At 27.9% G+C, this 7,739-nt stretch overlaps 1 long non-coding RNA gene across 3 annotated transcripts; it reads left to right on the top strand.

Moving 5' to 3' along the window:
* The first annotated feature begins 3,694 nt into the window (after nucleotides 1-3,694).
* Nucleotides 3,695-6,897, top strand: LOC132926671 (uncharacterized). Of its 3 annotated transcripts, none has more exons than XR_009661494.1 (4): nucleotides 3,695-3,799; nucleotides 4,502-4,655; nucleotides 6,288-6,414; nucleotides 6,580-6,897. It is a non-coding gene; the product is annotated as an uncharacterized LOC132926671 (long non-coding RNA). The 3 variants fall into 3 exon arrangements; XR_009661493.1 differs by having other exon boundaries at nucleotides 3,706-3,843; XR_009661492.1 differs by lacking the exons at nucleotides 6,288-6,414; nucleotides 6,580-6,897 and adding an exon at nucleotides 5,228-6,195 and having other exon boundaries at nucleotides 3,706-3,843.
* Nucleotides 6,898-7,739: the final 842 nt, after the last annotated feature.

Raw genomic sequence — 7,739 nt, forward strand, 5'->3', positions numbered from 1 at the left:
TTTGATTATGCACCTTTAATTTAACCTAAAATATTTGGACATCTTTGAATATATTAACTACTTTAATAATGAATGTTATGTCCAAATGTTCAAAACGAATCGCGGAAAAAAACGTCAAAATTGTATTTTTATCTAAAAACCACAATCATGGTTTTTAAGTTTATTGATAAAATAAAGGCACAATATTACTATAAGCAATTTGGTGAAATATAAAAATTAAAATTAAAATTATAAATAATAGTTTTAAATATAGCTGTTATATAAAAAAAAAATTTAAAAATCAAAAATATCGTATAGTATATGCTATAGCATTTAAAAAATTTGGCATATCTCTTTCCCCACTTGAATATTCATTACAGATATTTTTTAATTTATTTTGTAACTTTGCATGAATCTTCGATTTTTGATAAATAATATATATATATCATAATTTGATAAATTTTGAAGTCCTTCGTCGGTTGCAAAAATAACTAACCTATCTTCGTCACCATCGTCAACCAAAAGTAATCTTTTATTATCCGGATTTCCAGTTGTACACCACTCTCCCACTATATTAGTTTCACTAGCTGGTCGCTGGATGTTTAGTTTTTCTTTGATTACGTATTGTTCGTTTCATTATAGGATCAGGTGGAACTCTAGCTTGTGGTTGTGGGTTAAAGTCTTCACATTTTCGGCATACTCGTACATTTCTGATGGATTCATTTTAGTTTGTTTTGCAGCTTCTTTCATTTTATATGTACATTTTATGGCATTCACCTACCCAATAATCCAATTGAAATTTTATTACCAAATATTTATAATATCTTTTCTGAACGGTATCACGTAAATTTTTCGCTGAAAATAGTTCGCGTGACAATTATTCACAGGAAAATTATTCAAATACAATTATTGTTCGTAAAAAAAAAAAAAATATTTTGTAATCTATAACATATCACATTAGGTATCTTTAACACACAGTACACACACACACACACACACACACACACACACACACACACACACACACACACACACAACACAACAGAGTGAAATGTGGCTTATTGCAAACGCATCATATCGATAACTTGTCGTTATCGACCATTATATGGATTCTAATGGGTACAAAAATCCCATTTCCAATTTTCAACTGAATATTTAGGTATAGGGATAATATACATGACATGTTAAGCTATGTAAACCAATTTTGAATTAATAATGTAAGGAAAAAAAATATTTTAATGTTATTTTCAAATCTATTTTGAATGAATATATTGAACATGCAAACAATTACCGAAACAATTTTCGTATTCGAACAATTTCCGCGCAAATATATTAGACGCCCCCAACGTCCCGACACCTACTAATTACTATACAGCAGAGCGAGTTCCCGGATTTTTATATTATAGACTAAGATTTTTATTCAAAAAATGTATTTCTAATCATATTATATACTATATTTGAGTAGAATTAAAAAAAGTTATTTACCTCGTGTTTATCAGCTATATGACTATGGACTTTTCCAATTTGAGAATGTCCAATCTCTAAGTCCGTGTACATCGTTCCGCGACATTTCAAAGAACGTTCTTTTGTGCATCTCCATGTTATACGTTTACGTCCGTTAATAATTTAATAACTTCCATGTTTTACAAAAAAATGATGGTTATATATCACGTACCTATTCACGTCGAAATGTAACTGACACAAAATCTATGGATGTTTCAGTTTATATCAATAATCCTACCATATATATATATCCTATCTACGACAGTTATTTGGTATGGGTTCGATAAGACGCTCGGCCTGTAATTGTTGTTACTTATAGTATAATAATAGTACTATACCTATACTATATTACTTATTAGTTATTATAACTTATAACTTTGTCGTTTTTTTCCGTGACGTTTTTTACCCGTGTCATTTTTTACCGACTACCGTTCAAAACATGTATAGAGAATTTCTCAATGGCAGTCTCTTTAGTAAAGCATTTGTATTTATTTTATCAGCATAAGAAAAATAAATAAATGTTAAGTAAAAAATTAATTATACTCGATATTTAAAATTGAAATTGACAGAATGTTACTTTTTAGTTTATACAAATAATATTAATAATAAATAAAATATTGTAATAATTTGTAGTGATTTTTACTTTTCTTTTAACATAATAAAATGTGTAGAGCAATTTAGAGTTGTGACATGGTAAAGACGTAGACAATTTTTTTTTAGATAAGTGGTTAAACTATAGTAATCAATAATGTATTTTTTCAATTAGTATTTATGAACAGATTTCATTTGATGACTTGATGTCTTTGTGAAAAAGGTTGAATACTAAAGGTATTATTATATATGACATTTATAACTTAAAATTTATTAAATTATTATAAGCTTGGTCAACAAATCTGTAAACATAATACTAGATTTCTTACAAATTGTACTTAGTAATAGCAACTGACAATTATTGTCAAAATACATAATATGCCGAATATTGTTTCGTAAATCGTAATATACAATATTATGATGTTTGTATTAATTTTAAGCCATTAACACCATGACTTAATCACACCATTCTAAGGCACGTCGGCATTGACGACATTAATATATAGGTACTGATCAACTAGGTATCAAGTAGTATTAGGTATATTTATTAGGTAGGTATATTATAATAGTTAACGTCTCACTGACAAGCACAGTTTAATATGTTTATGTTACCTTAAACTAATAAACTGCTTAAATATCTAAAATCGTTCTGACCATGACAAAATATAATTACTAAGTTAATGTTGATAACAAATGAATTAGGATATACGGAATAGAATATAAATGATCATACAACATTTAATTATTTTGATGTTTTTTGTCGTTTTAAATAATTGTGCTGCAATATTGGCAAGACTGGATGGTGATTTGTGGTCTTGTGTCGGTTGGTTTTTTTGTCGCATAGTTTTATGTCGATTTTCTATTGATTTGTGTCGGCCGTCTGGTGGCTTTTTGTCAAATCGATTTGTTTAAATAAATACGTGATATTTGCACTAAACTATATGTTTTTTTTTCTGGAAAATCTACTTTCAAAAATCGCCCATCACCATTACTGTTAAGTGTTTAATATGTAATGCATACTGCATACATTACCTAATACCTATTGTGGTGGAATATTATAAAATAAATATGGGTCAGATGAAAAAATACTTGTGCTATTTGTAATGGCATCACTGTGACGCAATTTGTCATGACAAACCCAAGTTCCCAAACCCGCAGACCATATTCTGTAATTACTATAGTAAAAAGCATGACAAAATTGAAAATACATGTATTTTGTCATGGTAAAAAGTTTATTATACGACCATCTTGGATGTAATAGCGCTCGTTAAGCTTATATAATATTGTCGCCGATTGGCCACACTAGTACACTGCACCTCAGGCCCAGGCGGAAGGCCAATAATTTTCCAAAAAATAAACGACACAAACGTTTGAAATCCATAAAGTGAATTGAACAGCAAAATAAAGGAATAGAAAATAAAATTATAAAAAGTAAAATTGCGGAAAATAAAATAGGTGGAAATTAACGCTCCAGAATTGTTTTCTTATAGAAAAAAAAATAACATAAAATATGTATACAGAATTTTAATCCCAGAAAGTTGAAAGCCTGAAACTACTATCACAGAACGACAGAACCACAGAATATTAATATTATATTATATTATATTATTCTGTGACAGAACGTAGTTTTACTGAAAGTGATAACGTAGACCATAATTTTCCAGGAATTATCCCAGAAAGGCAGAAAGTTCAAATTTTGAAATTAGTAATTACCTTATGTGCTTTGGTGAGTCTATTATCTAGCGTTTTACAAGTTACAAAATAAAACAGGTAACTAGACTACTTGTTAGTTACTCAAGTACAAAAGTAATGAGTTACTGCAATGACGTTACTCTTGTGTTATTTAAGTTTCATAAAAAAAGTCCATTTTAAATCAATCTAAATATTTTATTATATACGATCTAAATATAAATTAACTATAGCAATTGTTATCTCAGTAATCCTGTATGCTACTATTTATTGATGTTTATAATCAGTTTTCACCGAAAATAATCTTAATACAAAATCGTTTATTTGTATTATCTATACTGGGAAAATAGATATTAAATTTCCTGATGCAGATACGAGGGGAAGGATTGCCTACCAAGTGCCTCTTCATAACACCACATTATGGTGTATAGACACAAAAAATAAAAAATATAATTAAATTTATAATGTAACATGTTCTTTTACTTAGTTACTTTTAAAAAATGATAAAAATAACGAAGTTACCATATCTAATCTTACTCAAAAGTGTATCTACGTTACAGAAACAAGTATCGCACGTTACATCTTACATTACTACCCAACACTAATTGTCCTATTTTACTAATATGTATAACAAAATTTGATGAACGGCCACCTCGATCATTAAGATCTAAATGGCATGAACAATATCTATAATTTTATAATATTAAGAGATATAATTAATACTAATTATAATTAATAGGGAATCTAAATATACTACTAAACCATATAATGGCCACCAAACTCGGAATCCTAATGAACATTGGTCAGAGCATTAAGGAAAGTGCTTAAAAGAAGGGCTTCATCTGAAAATTTGACATTGAGGCATATTTATGATGAAGAAGCTAGAAGGTAAGGTAAGTACATAATTTGGTAACTGTACAATAGGTAGGTACGCGAACTAAAAATATTTTTTTTAGTCTATCTACGACCTACTTACCAATAAATTTTATAAATAAGTATAAAATAATATAATAAGTTATGGGACTAAACACCAAAGTCATAAGTATAAAATTATTAAAATTGTAAGTCACAAAAAGTTTATTTTAAAATAAAGCATGATACAGAGAACTTGACTCTTAATTTAATAATTAAATATATTTACTCATATTTATTTTGAAAAATGACACATCTTCTCTACATTAGATCAACAGTAAAAGGAAAAATGGTGGATATACTGCAGTGACTAAAACTATCTTGTTCTTGGTTCTTTGTAGGTCCATTACTAATAATTTTACTTTTTGTTTAACCTAATATGTAAAACATTAATGATTATTATTCATCTCATAGATTTTTAAATATAAAAATAAATTAGTAATACTCTTGTCTTTTTCGTTATAAAAACAAATAAATACATTATAAAATACATACAAACATTGACATTTGAAAAATCTAAGAAATCTTTGTAAACACAGTTTTATTTTCATAGAAATCCTGAAACTTCTAACTCTTATCCTTATTAGAGTGCTGAAAGTATCATGCGAGTAGCCAAAAGATCATCTCTGCCATCTCTACCCCATTCTCTGGTTGATTTGGCTAGTATTTTTGATGAAGGACGTTTACATCGGTACTCTTGCTATGGTGAGATCATGTTCAAGGGTTGTTTGTATGATGTGGGTGGCAAAGCAAGCATGATTTTTTCATGCACCCACCTCATTATTGCAATTAGTTTTGGCTAACAATATTGAAGAAGTCCATGTAGATCCCATTTTTAAGGTTGTGCCGTCAAATATGGGAAGTCAGTTGTTAACTGTTCATTGTATGATTGACAATTACGTATGTTTAATTTTAATATTATTGAAATTTTGTACTTTTTAATCAAAATTACCAGGTAACTCAAAAATAAGAAATTATTTAAAATATATATTACAATTATTTTGAACTGCTTTATTACTAATATAATAAAATTGCAAATTAAATGTTCTAAAACTTCATTTTATTAGTTCCTGACTAATTATTTATCAATATAGTTAGTAGCTACATACTACTGTTATCTTTGTGTAAAATTATAAAATATACCATAATATGACAACCATAAAATATTATATTAGCCTTTATATAGGATCCAAGACAGTAAAACTTGAAATATTTTTTGTGTTTAGTCTATACCTATACTTTACTCATTTACTGCCTTATGGAGTGTAAAACAAGAAACACCTACAACTGCCTTTTCAACTTTTTAAAGACTTTTCTGTTGGCCAACCTTAATCCATTCATCATAATAACGGATTATGAAACTGCTCTTAGAGATACTCTCACATTTATATTCCCGACTGCACGAATCACAAGTTATTGGTTTCACCACAACCAAGCAAGTTCATCGATAAAGTTATAATGAAGTAAAATAATATTTACTAAAGACAAAAAAAAACTTACTTAACCTAGTTTACTAATTAAAAAAATAAACCATTTAAAGACAGTTTGGCAAAATATGAGAAAAAGAGGGGGGCTTTTAAGATTAATTAATACAAATAAATTTGCTTCAAAAGCTCTAAGGATGCTATTTGCATTACCATTGCTACCACCTGGTGATATTCAGCCAGCATTTGACATGGTGAAAATGTTTGCTGTGAATCGTGGAATACCGATGGCAAGTTTATTTGATTACTATGAAAAGTAAGAATAAGTATATTTATAATATGTTGAAATCTTAAACTGGATTCTTCATTTGAAAATATTTTATTTTGAAGTTTCTATTGTTATAGTAAACTAAAAAAATAATAAATTACAACTATTTTATTATTATTGATACTTACTAATCAATTAAATACTTATATTTAGCTATTGGCTCAGACAATTGGGATCAAACATTGTTTCAGGCAATGGATTACCTAGGTCCTAGACGAACAAATAATCATCTCGAAAGTTTCCACAATACTTTGCAATTATTCAATTAACAAATTCAATGTAGCTCACCCTAACTTATGGATATTTTTAGGTAAGCATATTTTTTTTAACTTATTCACTAAACACCAACTGCTATTGATAATATTGGATTAATGTTTATAATACAGATCACCTCTCACCTCATTGTACTTTCTTTGAGTTTTTATGATTTAATTTTTATATAGGCTATGAGTATTCGGTGGTGGATCTAAAAAAAATGGCCTGATCGGATATTTAAAATCAGGGCCCGCGTCTCCACTTAATTATTTAATAACCCCCTCCTCCCAAATAAATTGTTGACATAATACTTTCAACTCTAACTTATAAAGAAAATTGCTTCAGTTACTTAAAAACAACATAAATATTGAATACAAATAAATAAAATACAATTAGTTATGCATTCAAATTATAAATTTTACATAAAATTACTACAAAGCCAATTGCCAAACTAAAAACAAAATATACATAGGTCAATATTTGTCGATGAGAAATATCAGTTTTGGTATTTTTAGTTCACTGCTTTAATATCATGATATTTTCTGTATTATATAATAACTTTTAATAATATGGTTTATTGTAGCACAATTATTTTAATACCTATTTATTTATTTATGAAGTCTAATGTTAATCTGATTATTTTCGCCAAGGGGGCCCATATGGCCAGGGCCCTGTCGAACATGTCCAGGTTGCCCGGGTGTTAGATCCGCTACTGTGAGTATGTAAAATATTACAATTTAAAAATTCTGAATAATACATAGCTGTTTTAATCCTATAAATAATTAGAAAAATATTGTTTTATTTTTTTTTAGATATTATGTGTACCTTATTTCATTGGGACACTTAAGAAACTCAAGAAATTGTATCTAAATGACAATTTAATGTTATACTTTCCTTGTTATTTATCTTCTGTAAGCATTAAATATATTTATTTTAAGAATAGTTTATCTTTTGTACCTAAAACCAATCCATACATTCACTTAAATCATTATTTGGTCATGTCTGATACTGTAAAGAAAGGTCTCTGCTATAAAACCATTAAATAATTTGGCATTAAA

The sequence above is a fragment of the Rhopalosiphum padi genome, chromosome 3 (genome assembly GCF_020882245.1).
Source record: "Rhopalosiphum padi isolate XX-2018 chromosome 3, ASM2088224v1, whole genome shotgun sequence".
NCBI lineage: Eukaryota > Metazoa > Arthropoda > Insecta > Hemiptera > Aphididae > Rhopalosiphum > Rhopalosiphum padi.